This window comes from Macaca fascicularis, chromosome 1 (assembly GCF_037993035.2).
Source record: "Macaca fascicularis isolate 582-1 chromosome 1, T2T-MFA8v1.1".
In the NCBI taxonomy this organism is placed as follows: domain Eukaryota; kingdom Metazoa; phylum Chordata; class Mammalia; order Primates; family Cercopithecidae; genus Macaca; species Macaca fascicularis.
The window spans coordinates 141,656,925-141,676,334 of NC_088375.1; the positions used below are offsets into that span (position 1 = coordinate 141,656,925).

The 19,410-nt window shown below is 44.0% G+C and overlaps 1 protein-coding gene across 14 annotated transcripts in view; it reads left to right on the forward strand.

The window, feature by feature from the left end:
* Positions 1-735: 735 nt before the first annotated feature.
* EVI5 (ecotropic viral integration site 5) overlaps positions 736-19,410 on the forward strand; it is a 271,149-nt gene continuing 252,474 nt past the window's right edge. For 11 of the 14 annotated variants that reach the window (XM_074001598.1, XM_074001611.1, XM_074001618.1 and 8 more), the window contains exon 1: positions 736-1,008. The gene's annotated coding sequence lies outside the window, so the exon portion shown is untranslated. Of the gene's footprint in view, positions 1,009-1,212; positions 1,597-19,410 lie in introns of all 14 variants that reach the window. The other 3 variants (XM_045367270.3, XM_074001609.1, XM_045367267.3) reach the window with 2 other exon arrangements.

Consider the following 19,410-nt stretch of genomic DNA (forward strand, 5'->3'; position numbering starts at 1 on the left):
TCTCCCGACCTCGTGATCCGCCCATCTCGGCCTCCCAAAGTGCTGGGATTACAGGCGTGAGCCACCGCGCCCGGCCTGCCTGGCTGTCACTTCTAAACGTATAATTAAAGTATCTGTATTGCCTTTTAAATTTTTTTTGCCTGCTTTCCCTGGACCAGAATAGGCTGTTTCTGTCCCAAACGAAGTATTTTCCTTCTAAGAATTCGTTGATGCTGGAGGGCTGCCCGGCTGAGTCTTACATATTTGTGCCCATGTTCTGCCCCCTGCAGGAGTCTGCATAAACCCAGTGCGTAGAGACGTGGAAGAGTACATTACAAGTGTCATTTACACGTTGATTATTGTTTTTCAGAGTGCCCTAAGCTGCCTTCCGAAGCCTGCGCGTCTGCACTTCGTGCCCAGGGCCTGGAAGTCAGGCTCCGGGCCAGTGCGGCAGCGCGAGGCCTGCAGTCCTAAGCTCGGGGTCGCTTCGGGCCCCCGAGGGGGTGTGTCTTCCACCGCTTTAACATGGAAGGGGCGGTTCAAGTGGCGGGGGAAGTCGGCGACTTGCCGGGCTGAGGGCTGGTGCTTTGAAAGAGGCGGAGGGGAAAAGAGGGATTTCCCCGCCCCTGCTGCACTCCGTCCAATCCCTTCGCCTTCTCCTTTTCTCTGCCGGCCCGCCCGGCCCCTAACCTGCTCGAACCCATTCTGCGGTAGAGGCGGCCGGGTCGCTTTAAGGCCCTGCTGCGCCTGCGCCTTGGGCTCTCCTGACGCGGCCGGGCCGGACCCCGGAGGAGCCAGCTGGCCGGCAGGCTAGGGGCTGGTGGCGGTTCCAACAGCGGTGGTACCGGGAGGGGTAGGTGAGGGTCGGGTGGCGGCCCTGAGCTTCTGAGTGAGCGTGGTGCTTTTGGGAACGCGGGACGGGCGACCCGTGGAGCCAGGAGCGGGGCCGAGGCGCTGAGACGCGGCGGCGCGGCTGCCGGCTGGATGGGAAGTTAATGTTTACGGCGAAGTCTACTCAACGTTTCCAAGGTGAGGGGCGCCGCGCCAGGCCGGGCGGGCCGGGAGGCCGGGAGGCCGGGCGGGCGGTGAGTCCGTGTTCCGCTGGCGCACAGCTGGGCCGAGGCGCGGCGGGCGGGGGCGCCGCAAGTTTTGCTGCGCGAGCGGGGCGGGCGCGCCCGGCCCCGCCAGGGCCTAAGTTGCCTGCACTTGCTTCCTCGCCTGTCGCCGCCGCAGCAGGTCGCAGCCCTCCTTCTCGTGGGCACTGGGGAAGAAACTCGTCGGCGGGTCTAACTGTGGCGTCCCAGGGCGGTGGAGGGACGGAGCAGCTTCGGGGGCACGTCCTCGTAAATCCCGTGGAGGACACTGACCCTGCACCCCACCCTCGAGGCCAGAAGTCGGTTCCCTCTGGGGACTTCAGGGGAGAGAGCGCTCGCGCCCCTGACTTGCAAAGTTGGCGTCTTTATTTGGCCGCCGGGATTCTGCGCATGGCGTGTCTCCAGGCTGTTGATGGGCAAGGCAGATGTGCCAGGTCCAGGATGCGCTTGAGGAGAGTTTGTAGCCATCCCTGAATCACCTTGTGACTGTGGGGCAAGCCTCAAATTAACCTCAGGATATCCGGTAGGTTGGATTGTGGGTTTGGTGTTTGCACTCCAAAGAGTTGCTTTGATTTCCCTGTGTCTGTCTGTCTTTGGGGCTTCTTAGATAATCTCATTTGGCGTCCTTTCACCCAAGAGTTAATCAAGCCTTTTGGAATGGTTTCCTCGCTTTCCTCCTATCTATTGCTGGTAGAGCTGCTTTTGAAAAGAAGTATTTTCTTGAAGTGGTATCTTTTCTTTGGGTTACAGTGTTGAATAATAAACTCCTTTCTTTGCCGAAAGAATGAATTTCAGTGCTTACTGAAGTTAAAGAGAAGTGATCTGCTGGTAGTTTTTAATCTTTGTTCAGAGCTGATATATGTTAGTAACTTTTTTTTGTATTAAAATTTTCTTAGTAGAATTTCACCAGTGTACCAAAAGCTCTTTTTTCTTTTTTTTTTTTTTGAGACGGAGTCTCGCTCTGTCGCCAGACTGGAGTGCAGTGGCGACCTTGGTTCACTGCAGCCTCCACCTCCTGTGTTTAAGCAATTCTCCTGCCTCAGCCTCCCGAGTAGCTGGGACTACAGGCGCGTGCCACCACGCCCAGCTAATTTTTGTATTTTGAGTGGACACGAGGTTTCACCATGTTGGCCAGTATGGTCTTGATCTCTTGACCTCGCGTTCCACCCACCTCAGCCTCCCAAAGGGTTGGGATTACAGGTGTGAGCCACCGTGTCCGGCCTTCTTTTTCTTTTCTTTTCTTACTTTTTTTTTTTTTTAAGGCTGAGTCTCAGTCTGTCGCCCAGGCTGGATATATTCTCCTGCCTCAGCCTCCCGAGTAGCTGGGATTACAGGCATACATCACCACGCCCGGCTAATTTTTTTTTTTTTTTTTTTTTTTGTATTTTTGGTAGAGACGGGGTTTCACCATGTTGGTCAGGCTGGTCTTGAACCCCTGACCTCAAAGGATCCTCCCGTCTCAGCCTCCCAAAGTGCTGGGATTACAGGCTTGAGCACTTCTGTTGCGGCCCAGAAGCTCTTTTTTTCTATTCTAAAATGATAACTTTAAGATTTCTGAGAACTTTGTGTTAAATAAATCTTAGAACTAAGTTATTGAAGTATAGAGAAAAAGTTCACAATTCTAAATGTGCAGGTGGTCCGGGTGCGGTGGCTCACACATGTGATCCTAGCATTTTGGGAAGCAGAGGCAGGTGGATCACTTGAGCCCAGGGGTTCGAGACCAGCCTGGGCAATATGGCAAAACCTTATTTCTACTAAAAATACAAAAATTAGCTGTGTGTGGTTGTGTATGCTGGTAGTCCGAGCTACCCAGGAAGCTGAGGTGGGAGGATCACCAGAGCGAGAGAGGTCGAAGTTGCAGTGAGCCTTGATCATGCCGCTGCACTCCAGCCTGAATGGCAGAGTGAGACCGTCTTTCAAAAAAAAAACAAAAACAAAAAACATTGTGATGAATTTTTACTAAGTGAACCACCAAAGATCAAGAAATAGAACATTACTAGATTGGAGTATGTACATAGGAGTGGCATTGTTGATTTTAGAGGTATATGCATGATAAAACTTTAGTATTAGATATTGTTGAACATTTTCCCAAAGTGGTTGTACCAATTAGCAGGGAATGTTCTGGTTACCCCACATCCTTGCTGGTGCTTGTCAGTTGAAATGTTTTTTTGCTAGTCTAGTAGAGGTACAGTAATATATCAGTGTGGTTTCATGTTGCATTTTCCTGGTACTGAGGTTGAGTATCTTTTGTTGACCATTTATATTTCCTCTTGTGAAGTGCCTGTTAAGTCTTTTTGCCCAGTTTTCATTGATATGCTTATTTTTCTTTGATTTATAATACTTTATTCTGGATATGAGTCCTTTCTAGGATATATATGTATTGCATTTTTATTTTTTCCGTCTGTATTTTGTCTTGTCAGTCTTTTAATGGTGTTTTTTTCATGCCTGGAGATTTTTTTTTTTTTTTTTTTTTTTGAGACGGAGTCTTGCCCTGTCACCCAGGCTGGAGTGCAGTGGCGCGATCTCAGCTCACTGCAAGCCTCGCCTCCCAGGTTCATGCCATTCTCCTGCCTCAGTCTCCCTAGTAGCTGGGACTATAGAATCCCGCCACCACGCCTGGCTAATTTTTTTTTTTTTTGTATTTTCAGTAGAGACAGGGTTTCACTGTGTTACCCAGGATGGTTTCGATATCCTGACCTCGTGATCTGCCCACCTCGGCCTCCCAAAGTGCTGGGATTACAGGCGTGAGCCACTGTGCCCAGCCTATGCCTGGAGATTCTTAATTTGTGTGTGTGTGTGTGTGTGTGTGTGTGTGTGTTGTAAGATGGAGTCTCACTCTGTTGCTGGGCTATAGTGCAGTGACGCGATCTCGGCTCACTGCAACCTCTGCCTCTTGGGTTCAAGCAGTTCTCCTGCCTCAGCCTCCTGAGTAGCTGGGACTATAGGTGTGTGCCACCATGCCCCGCTAATTTTTGTATTTTTAGTAGAGACAGGGTTTCACCATGTTGGCCAGGATGGTCTTGAACTCTTAACCTCATGATCCGTCCGCATCGGACTCCCAAAGTGCTGGGATTACAGGTGTGAGCCAGCGTGCCTGGCCTTTTTTTTTTTTTTTTTTTTTTTTGAGACAGGATCTCACTCTGTTGCCCAGGTTTGAGTACAGTGGCATGATCATGGCTCACTGCAATCTTGATCTCCCAAGGCTCAGGTAATCCTCCTGCCTAATTTTTTTTTTAGGCTGGAACTGCAGGTGAGCACCACCATGCCCAGCTAATTTTTGTATTTTTAGTGGAAATGGGGTTTTGCCAAGTTGCATAGGCTGTTCTTGAACTCCTGAGCTCAAGTCATACACCTACACCTGCCTCGGCCTCCTAAAGTGCTGGGATTACAGGCATGAGCCACTGTGCCCAGCCTGAGATTCTTAATTTTAATAAAGTATACTTTATCAATCTTGTCCTTTATGGTTACTGCTTTTTGTGTCCTGTTTAAGAAGTCAGTGCCTAACCTGAAAATATGAACATATTTTTTTGTGTTGCCTTAATAACAATTTTATTTTACTTTTTGCGAAAAAAAAATATATTTTTTCAGATAGGGTCTGAAGTGCAGTGGTGCAACCTCAGCACACTGCAACCTCTACCTCCTGTGCTCAAGCAGTCCTCCCACCTCAGCCTCCTGAGTAGCTGTGACTACGACTACAGGCATATGCCACCACACCTGGCTAATTTTTGTGTGTTTTGTAGAGACAGGGTTTCAACATATTACCCAGGCTGGTCTCAAACTCTTGGGCTCAAGCAATCTGCCCTCTTTGGCCTCCCAAAGTGCTGGGATTACAGGTGTGAGCCACTGTACCCATCCCCTACTTTTTGCATTTAAGGTGTATAATTTACGGTAAATTCTCGATGAATCGCAGGGGTCAAGAATCCCTTTTTAGGTCGGGCGTGGTGGCTCATGCCTGTAATCCCAGCACTTTGGGAGGCCGAGGTGGGCAGATCATGAGGTCAGGAGTTTGAGGCCAGCCTAGCCAACATGATGAAACCCTGTCTCTACTAAACATACAAAAAATTAGCTGGGCGTGGTGGCATACGCCTGTAATCCCAGCTACTCAGGAGGCTGACGCAGGAGAATCGCTTGAACCCAGGAGGCGGAGGTTGCAGTGAGCTGAGATCGTGCCATTGCACTCTAGCCTGGATTACAGAGTGAGACTCCATCTCAAAAAAAAAAAATTTTTTTCCTTTTTTTGGGGGATACAAAACTGATTAAGATGCTGAAAAAGATTTACTTTTTTTTTTTTTTCCTTCACTTTTTACTATATGGACGTCTGTTTGATCCAGTACCATTTATTGCAAATACCATCCTTGTCCTCTCCACTGTGTGGCACTTTTTTTCATAACTGAGATAACAGTATGGTCAACTAATTTATGAAATTAGTGTGGGTCTGTTTCTGGATACCTTGTTCTGTTTTATTTGTGTATTTGTTATCCTTGCACTAATATCACTGTATTAATGTAACTTTATAATAAACCTTGATATGTGGTAATATAAGCTCTCCAACTTTGTTCCTTAAGGTTTTCTGGCTGTTCTTGGCTCTTAGCATTTTAATATAATTTTCAGAATCTGTTTGTCAATTTCCACAAATTTTGGAATTGGAGTTGAATATATATAAATTTGGAGATAATTGATGGTTCAATATTGAGAGTCAATTTATGAACATGGTATATCTCTGTATCTAGGTCTTTTAAGAATTTCTCTTGGTAATGTTGTTTTCTGTGTAGAAGCCTTGCACATTTTTGTTACTTATTCTTAGATATTTGATGTGTTTTGATGTTATTGTAACATATTTTAAAACATTTGTGACCTGCATGTAGAAACACATCTGGGTTTTTTTGCAGGGTGAGGGAGGGGTGGCACTGGGATTATTTTAAACTAATCCGAGACATCATTTTATCAATAAATTCTAAATCTTTACTCTTTATTCACACCTAATCCAAAGTACACCTTCTGTGTTCTAGTATTTCCAACTAAGTTTTGCATGGTGTTATTTTTTAACATGGTATCGCCAGTATGTTGGACCAATTAAAGATTTATATGGTATTTAGTATATTGATAGTCATTGTGTTAGGCTCTGGGGATACAAAACTGATTAAGATGCTGCTTCAGCTCTTAAGGAGTTCAGAGTCTAGTGGGGATAGTAGAAATTAAAAAAATAGATCATTATTTTCCACTAGGAGAAGTACTATGATGGAAATTGGCTTGGCAGCATGCAGAGGGGTATCTAAATCAAATCTAGGGGAGGGGAAGAGGGTCTAGGCTTGGCTCCCAGTGTTCTGAGAGGTGGACAAAGGAAGTGGGCTGTGGGCAGGGGCTGTTTTTCATCAAACACACTTCTGTTTAACCCCTTGGCTTTCAGCCTTGAGCCTCACTTTACTTTTCTTGAGTCGAGTCTCACCAGGTGTATTAGTCTGTTCTCACACTGCTATGAAGAATACCCAAGACTGGGTAATTTATAAAGAAAAGAGTACGTGTAATTGACTCACAGTGCCATATGGCTGGGGAGGCCTCAGGAAACTTACAACCATGGTGGAAGGCACCTCTGCACAGGGGAACAGGAGAGCGAATGAATGCCCAGCAAAGGGTGAAGCCCCCTGTAAAACCATCAGATCTCGTGAGAACTCACTCACTATCACGATAACAGGGTGGGGGAAATTGCCCTTGTGATTCAGTTATCTCCACCTGGTCCTGCCCTTGACATGTGGGGATTATTACAATTTAAGGTGAGATTTGGGTGGGGACACAAAGCCAAACCATATCACCAGGTCAGTGTTTCTAGGAAATGAATTTATGAGATAGGAATGGTGGCGGAGGAGGGAACCTAGAGTAGAGTGCAACTGTACCTTACATAGACGTTAAACTATTTACTTTCTCTTTAACCCCATGCCTTTCCACCACTGACCCTATACCTGGGAACTCCTAGGCTCCTAGATCCTGAGCCTTTCCGGGATTCTGTGAGTTAGCCAAATCAGCTTGCTTCTTTTTATTTTTTAAATTTAAAAAAATTTTTATATCACTTTATCCGGCAGTCTCCTGAGCCAGAATAGGCTCAGAGAGACTCCCTCAGCTTGTTTCTTGATTGTATTCCCTTTTGCAGGCCAGTAGGCTCAGCCTCCTCTACTCAGTCATTTATTTCTCTATCTGTTCTTGTTTCATGGGTGCCATATCTGTTCTTATCTCTCTGAGAATGTTAAAAATAATTTTCTTAAACCTTCCTTTTTTTTTTTTTTTTTGAGACGGAGTCTCAGCCGCCCAGGTTAGAGCGCAGTGGCATGATCTCAGCTCACTGCAGCCACCATCTTCCGGGTACAAGCGATTCTCGTGTCTCAGCCTTTCAGGTCACTGGGATTACAGGCATCCGCCATCATGCCCAGCTAATTTTTGTGTTTTTAGTAGAGACGGGGTTTCACCATGTTGGCCAGGCTGGTCTTGAACGCCTGACCTCAGGTGATCCGTGCATCTTGGCCTCCCAAAGTGCTAGGATTACAGGCGTGAGGCACTGTGCATGGCCTAGACCTTCTTTTCCTTGCATCGTTTCCTCCAAGTTACTTTTTTTTCCTATTTGATATAGTCTTATTAGTAGAGGCCCTCCTTGGAAGACTGGTAATCCATGGTTGTCTGTTCATGGTTAAGAGTGGGCTACTGAAAGCTGATGGGAAGTCCTGAACTTGTAAGTAGGGCTTAAGGACGTGTAGTTTTACCTTATATTCTAGAGTCTGAAGCAGTGATTCTCTGCTTTGGCTGCCCATTAGAATCACATGAAGAGCTTAAAAAAAAAAAAATCCCTGCTGCTAATATGTCAGAATCTCTGAGAAAAGGTCCCAGGTAGCGATTTAAAAAAAAATTAGGTGTGGCTACATACAATAAAATGCACAGAATTTAAGTGTATAGTTTGATTTTTACCATGTAACTGACACAAGATGTAGAGCATGGCAAAAAATTCTAGAAAATTCCTTCATATCCCTTTCTTCTGTTGTCTCACTCCCAGCTCAGAGGTGATCACTATTCTGATTTCTATCTCTGTAGATTAGCACCAGTATTTTTTAAAGCTGCCAAGATAATTCCAGTGTGTGGCCAAGATTGAAATGATTGGTCTGGGTGGATTGTTTGAGGCTATCTCCAGTGTATTTATCTTTCCTTTTGTCCTGGTCATATTTTCCAGAGAGTATCTTTCAGTTTTCTGTTTGGAGAGTTGGGGTCTAGTGTCAGTATCTGGGAACTCAGGAAAAGAGGGTTGGGTAAGGAGGAGCCATAGAACGTTTAGTATATGGGCTCACACAACCTGTCTCTGTTAGGATACCTATGTCTTCCACCTTGTATGGTTTACCCTCTTGAGAAAAGAAATCTGTCACCTGCCACATTGAGGGTGGGGCCACTCAGCAGCTTGGAGGAAATCTGGGTTTCTAACTGTTCAGCATTCACTTGCTCCTTTCTTTTAGTCCCCCTTCCCCTCTTTGTTCTGGCAGTTCCTGAGCCTTTTGAGGAATCTGTGGCATAAACTGGTTTGTTCTTAGTTGTCAGCATTGCTGGCTTAGAATTTGGCCATCTTTAGCAGGGTGCAGTGGCTCATCCCTGTAATCCTAGCCCTTTGGGAGACTGAGGCAGGCAGATCATGAGGTCAAGAGATTGAGACCGTCTTGGCCAACATGGTGAAACCGCGTCTTTACTAAAAATACAAAAATTAGCTGGGCGCGGTAGCGGGCGCCTGTTGTCCCAGCTGCTCAGGAGGCTGAGGCAGGAGGATTGCTTGAACCCTGGAGGCAGAGGTAGCAGTGAGCTGAGATTGCGCCACTGCACTCCAGCCTGGTGACAGAGTGAGACACCGTCACACACATACACAAAGAATTTGGCATCTTTGACTAGGTCAGTTATCCAGCTGCTTTCGAGCTTCCAAAATTTTATTGCTATTGTCTCATTCTCACCATCCTAATGGGTTGTGTCCTAAAAACAGAACAAACAACAATTACACAACTTTCTTTATCCTTATTTTAGTAAAGTTTTGGGAGAAAGCAAAATTAGATGTGTGTGTGTTCAATCTGCCATCTCACCCTGGAAGTCCACTGTCTGCTTTCCATTACACAGAAACTTGTTGCCATCTGTCCTCCATTGTTGTCTCCTTCTTTTAAATTTCTTCACAGTTGTCTGAAAAGAGTGTCAGGAGGTAGAGGACCTAAATATTGGTCAAGCTGTCATTTCTTTAGCAGTCTCAAAATTCTTTTTAGAAGTACTCTTTGTCCCAGGATGTTATAATCTCAAGATTGGAAGTGATTTTGAAGATGATCCAGTTTAACGAGCTATTTGATAACCTTCTCTAAAGGAATTGTCCAGCCTAAAATGTGAGAAACTCATGGTAAGAGGAGATGAGTACCTGGAGAAATGGATTGGGCTGTAGATCTCTACAAGGGATCTGAAAATCCATGTGTGCATTAAATGTCGCATGAATAATAGATCTTGCTTATTTGTAATATATAATAAAATTTATTAAAAAGTCATAATGGGCCGGGCGTGGTGGTGGCTTACGCCTGTAATCCCAGCACTTTGGGAGTCTGAGGCAGGTGGATCATCTGAGGTCAGGAGTTTAAGACCAGCCTGGCCAACATAGTGAAACCCCATCTCTACTAAAAATACAAAAAATTGGCTGAGCACAGTGACTCACGCCTGTAATCCCAGTACTTTGGGAGGCCGAGGCGGGCAGATCACGAGTTCAGGAGATTGAGACCATCCTGGCTAACACGTGGTGAAACCCCGTTTGTACTGAAAATACAAAAAAATTAGCCTGGCGTGGTGGCGGGCACCTGTAGTCCCAGCTACTTGGGAGGCTGAGGTAGGAGAATGGCATGAACCCAGGAGGCAGAGCTTTCAGTGAGCTGAGATCTTGCCACTGCACTCCAGCCTGGGCGACGAGCGAGATACCATCTCAAAAAAACAAAAATAAAAAAACAAAAAACCCCCCAAAATTAGCTGGGTGTGGTGGCGTGCACCTGTAGTCCCAGCTACTTGGGAGGCTGAGGCAGGAGAATCACTTGAACATGGGAGGCAGAGGCTGCAGTGAGTCGAGATCACACCACTGCACTGCAGCTTGGGTGACAGTGAGTGAAACTCCATCTCTTTAAAAAAAAAAAAGTCATGATGGTTTTATTATTTCTGTTAGTAATGCTTAAATCTAATTATGGGGAGAGGTAGTACTCAGAACTTTTTATTTTGAGAAAAGCTTCTAAACTAGAAAAAGTTACCAGCTATTATTAAAGATTAATAAGGTTGTGGAGATTTTAGTGTCTAGTTAACATGAAGTGAATGATAAAACCACTCATTGAAAACTTTATTTTAATTATCTCTAATAGCTTTGTTATTCTTTGACATTCTATATTTTTATTTTCTTAAAAACACTAAATCAGTAGCTTCCCAAATGCTGCTCTTTGAGTCAGAGTTTTTACCATGAAGTTCATGATGAAATAGAAATGTTGTCAATGTTTATACAATTTATTCACCTTTAAATTATATCCATCCTTTTTCTGTATTAAAATGCCCTTTTTCTTATGAAGTTGTGATTCTAGATAGTAGATTTTTCCTTCTAATATTTGGCAAAAAATAAAAACCTGCGAGCCCTACATATTGCTTTTCAAATTAATTTTTAACAAGTCTTATAAAATACAAAAGCCTGCTTCTCACTGCACAAAATCTCCATTGGCCTTTTCTTTCTACCACAAGTTAATAACAGTCAGTCATGTATCGTTTGACAATGGGGGTACGTTCTGAGAAATGAGTTGTTAGACAATTTCACTGTTGCATGAACATCATGGAGTACACTTAGACAAACCTAGATAGCAGAGCCTACTATACACCTAGGCTATATAGTATAGCCTTTTGCTCCTAGGCTACAAACCTGCACAGTTTGTTATTGTATAGAATACTGTAGACAGTTGTAACACAGTGGTACTTGTTATCTAAACAGCAAAGATACACCAAAAGTACTATATTATAATCTCGCGAGACCACCCTCTTTTTTTTTTTGAGATGGGGTCTCGCTGTGTCTTGTAGACTGGAGTGCAGTGGCACTATCTCAGCGCACTGCAACTTCTGCCTCCTGGCTTCAAACTGTTCTCCTGCCTGAGCCTCCCAGTAGCTGGGATTACAGGCGCACACCACTACGCCTGGCTAATTTCTACATTTTTATTAGAGACGGAGTTTCACTATGTTGGCCAGGCTGGTCTTGAACTCCTGACCTCGAATGATCCACCCGCCTCAGCCTCCCAAAGTGCTGGGATTACAGGCATGAGTCACCATGCCCAGCCAGGGCCAGGATATGTGGTCTCCATTGACTGAAATGTTCTTATGTGGTGCATGACTGTATTTTACTTTTGTGTTTGTGTATAAAATTCGAGATATCAATCAGATGACATGGGGAATTTTTACTATCTCTCATGGTGTTACAATAGTCCTTCCTCATTGGAAGAATGTAGATTGATTAATTGTTGTTAGAACCTGTTTATTGTGACCCCATAAGTTTGCTTACAAAGTGTCATCTTGTTTCTCACTAGGTATTGCTACTAGCCTGGTATGTTTATTTGTTACATTTTTAGCTGTTTACTTAAAGAGAGCTTTCTCTGCTTGTACTGTTTGCAGTTTATCCTTTTAAGTGGCCAAAGACAATGTGGGTTTAGTGGCTTGTTAATTGTTCTTTGTGCTCATCCAACTCTCTGAAAAGTGTTCCCTGAAGTTTGTTAAACTGTCTATTATCTGGATTTTCCTTGTTGTTTTTGCTATTTAGTGTCTTGTAAGTTTGTTATCTGGACTCTTCCTAACTAACTGCTAGCTCCTTTGTTCTTGAAAGGGACCTTCATGAGCGATAGGAACAAAACTTGCTTTATTATGGATAAATGCTTTTTTTGTTTGTTCATAGAAAAGTGTAAGCACTGAGATAGAAGGAAGGATGGGGATTTTGTCTTTGAGTTGGTGCTCAAATGATTATTTGCTGTTGTCTTTGTCCTGAATCTTTTGTGTATTAGAAATGAATCCAGTGTGCTCATAAATTATGCTAGTGACTTTATCAGAACAGCATTAGCAGATACTGTATAAAAGTGTAGCTTTAATGATTATGTAATATATTTGAATGAAATACATGAGAAAGGTAGAAGAAAAATGTAATATCTTCAGGCATACCAGAAATCAGGATAGTTTGGAAAACTGAGCATAATTTGATGGTGAAAGGACCTTGACGTAAATTGAAAATGAATTTTGGGGATAAGTCATGAATAATGTAATGTCTTTGAATACAGTAGTTCTTCCTTATCTGCAGTTTTACTTAGGTGTGGTCAGTTACAGTCTGAAAATATTAAATGGAAAATTCCAGAAATAATTTATAAGTTTTTTTGTTTTTTGTATTTTTTTGGAGACAGGGTCTTGCTCTGTTGCCCATACTGTAGTGCAGTGGGGTGATCATGGCTCACTGCCGCCTTGACCTCCCGGGCTCAAGCAGTCCTCCCACCTCAGCCTCCTGAGTAGCTGGGACTACAGGTATGTGCCGCCACACCTGGCTAATTAAAAAGCATTTTTTTCTCATAGAGATGGGGTCTTGTTATGAGTAGGGCTAGTCTCGAATTCCTGGGCTTAAGCGATCCTCCTGCCTCGGCCTCCCAAGTGTTGGGATTACAGGTGTGAGCCACTGCACCTGACCAATTTAATGAGTTTTGATGAAGGTATACACCTATGTGAATCATTTCTATTGTGGTTGCTTTAGTTAATCCCCATTGTTGTGATTGTTTTGTTTTGTTTTTAGAGATGAGGTCCCGCCCTGTTTCCCAGGCTGGAGTTCAGTGCCATGATCATAGCTCAGTGCAGCATTGAACTCCTGGGCTCAAGCAATCTTCACGCCTCAGCCTTCCAAGTTAGTTGGGACAACAGGATTTGTGCCACTGCACTTGGCTAGTTTTTGGGAGTCTGGCTCTGTTGCCCAGTCTGGAGTTGTGATATCTTTTACCATAGATTGGTTTTTCTTGTTCTTGAACTTCACATAAGTAGAATAATAACACAGTGTGTATTCTTTTGTGTCTGCTTCTTTTGGTCAAAAAAATGTTTTTGAAATTCATCAATGATCTTGCACATATCAATAGTTCTTCTTAATCCATGCATATTAATACATTGTATGAATATAACACAATTTATTTGTCCCATCTCCTGTTTGGCTATTATGAATAAAGTAGCTATGAAGGTTTTTTTTTTTTTTTTTTTTTTTTTTTTTTTTTTTTTTGGAGACAGAGTTTTGCTCTTGTTGCTCAGGCTGGAGTGCAATGGCACAATCTGGCGATCTTGGGTCACTGCAGCCTCCGCCTCCCGGGTTCAAGACATTCTCCTGTCTCAGCCTCCCGAGTAGCTGGGATTACAGGCATGTGCCACCATGCCTGGCTAATTTTGTGTTTTTAGTAGACATGGGGTTTCTCCATGTTGGTCAGGCTGGTCTTGAACTCCCGGCCTCAGGTGATCTGCCTGCCTTGGGCTCCCAAAGTGCTGGGATTACAGTTGTGAGCCACCATGCCTGGCCCTTTTTTTTTTTTTAAGATGGTGTTTCACTCTTGTCGCCCAGGCTGGAGTGCAATGGCGCGATCTCGGCTCAGTACAACCTCCACCTCCCAGGTTCAAGTGATTTTCCTGCCTCAGCCTCCCATGTAGCTGGGATTACAGGCGTGCACCACCACTCCCGGCTAATTTTGTATTTTTAGTAGAGACAGGGTTTCACCGTGTTGGGCAGGCTGGTCCTGAACTCCTCCTGTCCTCAGGTGATCCACCCGCCCCACCCTCCAAAAGTGCTGGAATTAGAGGCATGAGCCACTGCACCTGGCCGCTATGAAGTTTTGACTGTGAGTCTTTTTGTAGGCATACACTTTCATTTATCTTGGGTAAATAAATAGTGGTGGAATTACTGAGTCATACGGAAGATGTATGTTTAACTTTAGAAGACAGTACTGAACAATTTTCCCCAAGAAATTACACCATTTTGCATTCCAACCTGCCATCTATAAAAGATCTAGTTGAGTGACAAATCAGAATTGAGTTTTAGAAGGATTATTTTGGGACAGTGGGCAGGCTGGTGCGGTGGATCATGCCTGTAATCCCAGGACTTTGGGAGGCCGAGGCAGGTGGATCACTAGGTCAGGAGTTTGAGACCAGCCTGATCAACATGGTGAAACCCCATTTCTACTAAAAATACAAAAATTAGCTGGGTGTGGTGGTGCGTGCCTGTAATCCCAGCTACTCAGGAGGCTGAGGCAGGAGAATCACTTGAACCTGCGAGGCGGAGGTTGCAGTGAGCCAAGATCGCACCATTGCACTCCAGCCTGGGTGACAGAGACTCCGTCTCAAAAAAAAAAAAAGAATATCTGGCCGGGCGCGGTGGCTCAAGCCTGTAATCCCAGCACTTTGGGAGGCCGAGACGGGTGGATCACGAGGTCAGGAGATCGAGACCATCCTGGCTAACGCGGTGAAACCCCGTCTCTACTAAAAAATACAAAAAAACTAGCCGGGCGAGGTGGCGGGCGCCTGTAGTCCCAGCTACTCGGGAGGCTGAGGCAGGAGAATGGCCTGAACCCGGGAGGCGGAGCTTGCAGTGAGCTGAGATCCGGCCACTGCACTCCAGCAAGGGGGACAGAGTGAGACTCCGTCTCAAAAAAAAAAAAAAAAAAAAAAAAAAAAAGAATATCTGGTACAGTGAGAGTATAAGACTTGGAATAGGGAAAACACACAGTAAAGTAATACACTTGAAAATTGATGTGTTCCAGCCGGGCGTGGTGGCACACGCCTGTAATCCCAGCTACTTGGGAGACTGAGGCAGGATAATTGCTTGAACCCGGGAGGCGGAGATTATAGTGCGCTGAGATTGCACCACTGCACTACAGCCTGGGCGACAGAGGGAGACTCCATCTCAAAAAAAAAAAAAAAAAAAGAAAAGAAAATTGATGTATTCCTTATCAAAGGAATTGGTAGGGAGGTAGATAAGTTTATGGATTCTAGTGCTATAAGGACATGAACTCCTTAGACTTGATATATGGGGTGAGGATAAGGTAGGGATCAGGTGACCCCTATGTATCTGTTATAGGCTGCTGGATGTTGAAACACTGTGGAGGAAAAGATTTAAAGGGAAGGAGCAATGAATTCCATTTTGTTTGTAAGTAGTAATTGGGGATAAAAGGAAGTATGAAATATATCTGGGAGTGTGTGTAGGAAGGATAGAATGGAATTGGAATGTTGGGGACCATTAACATTTAAGAAATGAGCTGATGAAGAGTCTGCATAAGACCAAAAGGAGTAGCCACTATAAAAGGAAACCAAGGAAAGTGATTTAACAGAAGTTAAAAAAATAGAACTTTGAAGAGGGAGGGAGGGACTGGAATGTTGTTAGTGTGAGTAAAAATACAGACTTCTGGCCAGGCGCTGTGGCTCACTCCTGTCATCCCAGTACTTTGGGAGGCCGAGGCGGGTGGATCACCTGAGGTCAGGAGTTCAAGACTAACCTGGGCAACATGGTGAAACCCTGTCACTACTGAAAATACAATTACAAATTACAAAAATACAAATACGGATTAGCTGGGCGTGGTGTCAGGTGCCTGTAATCCCAACTACTTGGGAGGCTGAGGCAGGAAAATTACTTGAACCTGGGAGGCGGAAGTTGCAGTGAACCGGGATTGGGCCATTGCATTCCAGTCTGGGTGACAGATCGAAACCGTGTCTCAAAAAGCAAACAAACAAAAAAACCCAGACTTTTGGAGGTTTCTTTTTATATCTGTTAAAACTTGTAATATCATGTTACTTGTCCTAGTAGTTATACTTTATGGAATAAATCCTAGAGAAACGTACACATGTGGAAAAATATGTTTAACATACATTAATAATAGTAAAAAATGGGAAGCACCCCAAGTATCCATCAATAGAGGATTGGTTAAATAAAGTATAGTACATTTGTGTGATGGAATGCTGTACAGCTTATGGAATATGGTGTATATACTGTGTTACTTTCCGGTGCTGCTGTAACAAATTAGTACAAACTTAGTGACTTAAAACAAATTTAGTCTCTCACAGTTCCGAAGGTCAGAGTTCAAAATGTTTCACTGGGTTAAAGTCAAGATTGTAGCAGGGCTGGTTTCTTCTGGAGGCTCTAGGGGAGAATCTTCTCCATCTTCTGGAGCTGTGTTCCTTGTATTCCTTGTATTGCGTTCCTTGGCCGCATCCTCCATCTTCAAACCCAGCAGTATAGCAATTTCAAATTTTTTCTGTTTGAGCCTTCACATTGTTTTCTCTCTCATAAGGACTTTTATGATTATATCAGGCACAAGCCAGATAATTTAAGATAACCTCCCATCTCAAGATCTTTTTTTTTTTTGAGACGGAGTCTCACTGTGTCATGCAGGCTGGAGTGCAGTGGCGCCATCTCAGCTCACTGCAGGCTCTGCCTTCCGGGTTCATGCCATTCTCCTGCCTCAGCCTCCTGAGTAGCTGGGACTACAGGTGCCTACCACCACGCCTGGCTAATTTTATATATTTTTGGTGGAGACGAGGTTTCGCAATGTTAGCCAGGATGGTCTCGATCTCCTGACCTCGTGATCCGCCTGCCTCAGCCTCCCAAAGTACTGGGATTACAGGCGTGAGACACCATGCCTGGCCTATCTCAAGATCTTTAACTTAATCACAGCTGCAAAGCACCTTCTGCCATATAAGATAACATAGTCACAGGTTCCAGGTATTAGGATATGGAGCTCTTTGCCTGGGGCAGGTAGGGTGGCGGGGGTGCGTGGGGAGAGGAGGAATTAATCTTCATGCCGCAAATACTGACAAGGACAGAAGATCAAAGTACGTTAAGTAAAAAAAATTGTCAAGGAAATATGTAAAATTTTCTAATTTTGTAAAATCTAAAAAATTACCTGTATACCTATATGTCATATGTATTATTAGAAAAGAAATCTTGATGAATATATTACCATGTTGTTAACTGTGACTGTCTTTGAGAGAGAGATTACAGAGTACTTCGACTTCCATTTTTTTCTGTGATATTTGGATTCTTTTTTTTTTTTTTTGAGACGGAGTCTCACTCTGTCGCCCAGGCTGGAGTGCAGTGGCCTGATCTCAGCTCACTGCAAGCTCCACCTCCCGGGTTCACGACATTCTCCTGCCTCAGCCTCCCGAGTAGCTGGGACTACAGGCGCCCGCCACCTCGCCCGGCTAGTTTTTTGTAGTTTTAGTAGAGACGGGGTTTCACTGTGTTCACCAGGATGGTCTCGATCTCCTGACCTCGTGATCCACCCGTCTCGGCCTCCCAAAGTGCTGGGATTACAGGCTTGAGCCACCGCGCCCGGCCGATATTTGGATTCTTAACATGTATTTTGTAATCAGAAAAATCAGAATAAAAGGAGAGAATGGTACTGGGGCACATGTTGCAGAGAGAGCAAGTAAGATAAGGACTGTCAAGTGTTTAGTTGATTTAGCAACACAGAGGTTCTCAGTAAGTAACCTTAGTTAAGTGTGGTTTCAGAAAAATGGTAGAATAGAAGCCAGTTTGCAATGAAAAAGTGGGAGGTGAGAAAGGAAAGAGTGAAAAGGTAAACATTTTTTGTAGTTGCTTAGCTATGGGGAAGGGAGGACACAGTGAGACACAGGGTACTTTGGGGTGGAATGAAGATCCAGCGAGATTTTGTTTTTGTTTTGTTTTTTTGAGAAAGGGTCTTGCCCTGTCGTCCAAGCTGGAGTGCAGTGGTGCATTCATGGATCACTGCAGCCTTGATCTGCTGGGCTTAAGCAGTCCTCTCACCTCAGCCTCCCGAGTAGCTGGGACTACAGGCATGTGCTGCCATATCCGGCTACTTTTTGTATTTTTTGTAGAGATGGGATTTCACCTTGTTGCCCAGACTGGTCTTAAACTCCTGGGATCAAGCAATCCACCTGCCTTGGCCTCCCAAAGTCCTGGGATTACAGGTGTCAGTCAGTAACCACACCCAGCCAAGATTTTTAAATATGGCGGAGGAGCATGTTTAAAAATTGAGAGCAGAAACTGGGAAGAAGGGAGCAATCACTTGAGCTCTAGGAGAGTCCAAAGAGCATAAGCTCTGACGGAAGTCTTCTGACTTTAGACAGAACACTTACTTGCCTGTGGCAGGTGAGAACTAGAGAGGTGTGGATATGTGTCAGAGTTAAGTGTGTAACACTTTAGATTCCTTTAATATCAGATTTAAAAAAAACTCTTGCCGTCCTAAATGCTTTTTTGGCATCTTCTGAAAGTCAGTTATTGTGTAGCTATGTATCTTTAGTCTTTCTAATGTACTCTCATTGTATTGACTTGTCCCAGAAATGTCTGATTGTTTCTGTAGCCTAGTATATGGAGCTCAGGGAATTAAGACCTTAGTTTTCTATTATAGTATAACATTTTGAGAATTTTTTTTCCTGTTATATTTGAAACTAACCATTGCATAAAATACATGCTTATGTGAGTTCTTTTTTTTTGAGATAGGGTCTCACTCTGTTGCCCAGGTTGGAGTGCAGTGGTGTGATCTTGGCTTATTGCAACCTCCGCCTCCCAGGTTCAAGTGATTCTCTTTCCTCAGCTTCCCAAGTAGCTGGGATTACAGGCATGCACCACCATGCCCAGCTAATTTTTGCATTTTTAGTGGAGACAGGGTTTCGCCACATTGGCCAGGCTGGTCTTGAACTCCTGGCCTCAAGTGATCCACCCACCTTGGCCTCCCAAAGTGCTGGGATTACAGGTGTGAGTCACCGTGCTCTGCCAAAAAAAAATCTGCTTTTTTGAGTCTGTATAAATTTTCTCTGGAATGTTACAACAGGAAAGCATTAGAATTATTATATAATTCAAAGAAACCAAGGTTCAAAGAGCTTAAATAACTTGTCAAAGCCACGCATCTTGTTAATAGAACATAGTACTTTACCTGCTGAGATGCAGAAGACCTTTAAAAAATTATTTTATTGATATTTAGTATATTTGTGCCAGAATTCCCTGATTTTTCACATGTATCTTTTATCCAGTTTTCATTAAGATAGAACATTTTTTCCACCTCATAATTTCATTGCTCTTTTCTTTTACCTATACAGTAGTTCCCCCTTATCCTCAGGAGATACATTCCAAGACTGCTAGTGATACCTGAAACTGTGGATAGGACCAAGCTCTATGCATAGTATGTGTTTACCTGTTCATACCTACTTATGATAAAGTTTTATTTATAAATTAGGCACAGTAACAGAGTAAAGACAACAATTAATTATTACTAGTCAAATATTATTAAGTGAAATAAGGATT